The following is a 3,119-nucleotide window of genomic DNA, read 5'->3' on the forward strand; positions in this document are numbered from 1 at the left end:
GTCGCAAGATTTAAAAATTATCTTCAGCAAAATTTTACTTGCATTATTATTAATTATATTGCTCTAAGATTTCTGTATTCTATTGGGTCATCTTTCTTTGGAATGGAAACAAATATGGATCTCTTCCAAATGGTTTGCCAAACTTCTTGGCAGAGATAGGTGAGTGCCTCCAGCGCTGCATCAGTCTGTTGAAACTTTGCACTTTGTATTCCATCAAAACCTGCAACATTGTCAAATTTGGAAGGCAGCTACCTGCCCAACCAATAAGAAGAGATCCACATTTGTGCCCATTCCAGAGAGGTGTCCAAATGGAATGTGAAAATCATAGAGCAACATCATTAAAAATAATGCAAGTAAAATTTTGCTAAAGATAATTCAAAATGGCTACAATAGTACATCAACAGAGAACTGCAGGAAATTCAAACCAGATTCAGGAAAGGATGTGAAACTAGAGATATTACTGCTGGTATCAGATGGATCTTGGCTGAAAACAGAGAAAAGCAGAAAGATGCTTACTTGTTATTTATTTACTATGCAGACTTTCAACTGTGTGGAGCATGCAAACTTATAGATAATATTGTGAAGAATGGGTATTCCAGAACATTTCATTGTGCTCATGAGGAAATTGTACATAAACCAAGAAGCTGTCATTCAAGCAGAATAACTTATTCAACCTGTATGCTGAGCAAATAATCCAAGAAGATGGATTATATGAAAAAGAACATGGCATCAGGATTGGAGGAAAACTCATTAACAACCTTTACTACACAAATATACAACCTTGCTTGCTAGAAGCAAAGATGACTTAAAATACTTACTTACTGATGAAGATCAATGGCCACAGCCTTCATTTCACCTCAGTGCAAAGAAAACAAATTCCTCACAATGGAGCCATTAAATAACATCATGATAAAAGGATAAAAGATTGAAGTTGTCAAAGATTTCATTTTTACTTGGGTCCACAATCAACATTTATGGAAGCAGCAGCCAAGAAACAAAGGATATATTGCATTAGACAAATTTGTAGCATAATACCTCTTTAAAGTGTTCAAGAGCAAAATACCAGCCTTGGCATTTTCAATAGCCTCATATGCATATGAGGAGTCCTAATGTGGCACTGTGGGTTAATGCGCTGGACAGCAAAGATATTTGAACAGCAAGGTTGGCAGTTTAAGTTCACCAGCCACTCCTTGGAAACTCTGTACAGGGTCGCTATGGGTCAGAACTGACTCGATGGCACTTAACAACAACAACATATGCATGTGAAAGTTGGACAATGAGTAAGGAAGACTGTAGAAGAATTGATGCAACTGAGTTACGGTGTTGGAGAAGACTATTGAAATCACCATGAACTGCCAGAAAAACAAATAAATCTGTCTTCAAAGAAGTACCAGGATGATCCACGGAAGCCAGGATGGAGAGACTTCATCTCTCAGACATCAGACATGTTAATCAAGAGGGACCAGATCCCAGAAAAGGACATCGTGCTTGGTAAAGTGGAAGGTCTGTGATAAAGAGGAAGCCCTGATGAGATGGACTGGCACAGTAGCAGCACAATGGGTTCAAGGTTAACAACGATGATCAGGATGACACAGGACTGGGCAATGTTTCATCCTGTTGTGACAGGGTTGCTATGAATCAGAAATGACTCAACAGTACCTGACGACAACAACCATAAAATCTGAGAAATCGAAGCATCATTTAGTTCTCTAGAGAGTTACAATTAATTTCTGAAAACTCTTAGGAAAGTATTTTCTTGTACAGGACAGAGGCATCTCCCAAACAAAAAGTCAAAGGAAAAATAGTTAAGGACAAAACCTCTTATATTTCCATTGCAGGTCCAGGTATGGTGTGGTAGAATAAGCTCTATACTGCTAACCACAAGACTGGTGGTTCAAACACACCAGCAGCTTCTCAAAAGCCTTATGTCATTGTTATTGTTAAGTGTCATCAAGTCAATTCCAAATAATAGCAACCCTATGTGACTAGTGAGTTTGAACCGCCGACCTTGTGGTTCAAACCCACCTTGCAATCCAGTGCTTTGTTATCCCACAGCACCATACCAGGACGCTCAGAAACCCTATACAGGGTCGCTATGAGTCAAAACCAACTCCATGGCACTTAACAACAGTCTTTATCAAATGCAAAGCTCACTTTAGAATGAGATTTCAAATAAATACATACATAATGTAGATTGGTGCTACTAAGTGCCACCTGAATAGGGTTTCCAAAGAGAGGCTGGTGGGCTTGTGGTTAACAATCCAGTGGTTATCCTGCAGTGTCACACCAGAGAATCTATTTTTAATTTTGAATGAATATTCTCAGCATTCTGAAACAATTTTTCAAGTTAAAAAACTCAACTTTCTTAATAATGCTTTGTTAAAATCGGATCTTTGCTAATATTATTTTATACTCCAAAAGCATACTTCTCCAACAAATTAATAAAACTTAAGTTAAAAAAAACACATAAAACAAAGTCATGTTGTAACATCCACTATCTTAATGAAAATGAAGTAGACAGATATTTTACTTCATGGTAGTGAGAGAAACCTGAAATTGAAGGAAATGGCTCTTCACAGAGGTGAAATGTGTTAATAATCAGGATTTTGCTAAATATTTCCTACAAGCATTAGACTTACCAATCAAAGTTTTAGATCATCAGGGTTAGAAGAATACTAAAAATTTGTTTAAGCTAAACATGTACTAAATGATTTTCGAACATTCCTGCCTATCAAAAAAGCTCACAATACTGCTTGTAATTAGAAACTCTCTGTTTCCCAGTTAATCCATCTGTTAGGGTCAAGCTCTGATGGTTAGAGTCAAAAATCTGTCACCCTTTAGTATCCAGCCATTACTTTCAATACTACCCTTTGAGATTATATATAATTGGATACACTTGTCACCACCCCCTTCCTTTTACATTTCTGCCTTCTATGAACCAAATATATATAGTTCTTTCCATCGTATTTCATATGACAGAGATTTGACTAAAGTAACTTGCCTAAGGTAAATGAAGACCCTGAGAGGTACACAAAAATAAACGATAATTATGGTAAATGTTATAACATATACGAGTTCACAACAATCATAATAATAAAAAAAATATGTAAGTGGTTGTT

The sequence above is a fragment of the Chrysochloris asiatica genome, unplaced genomic scaffold, assembly GCF_000296735.1.
Source record: "Chrysochloris asiatica unplaced genomic scaffold, ChrAsi1.0 scaffold00086, whole genome shotgun sequence".
Lineage (NCBI taxonomy): Eukaryota > Metazoa > Chordata > Mammalia > Afrosoricida > Chrysochloridae > Chrysochloris > Chrysochloris asiatica.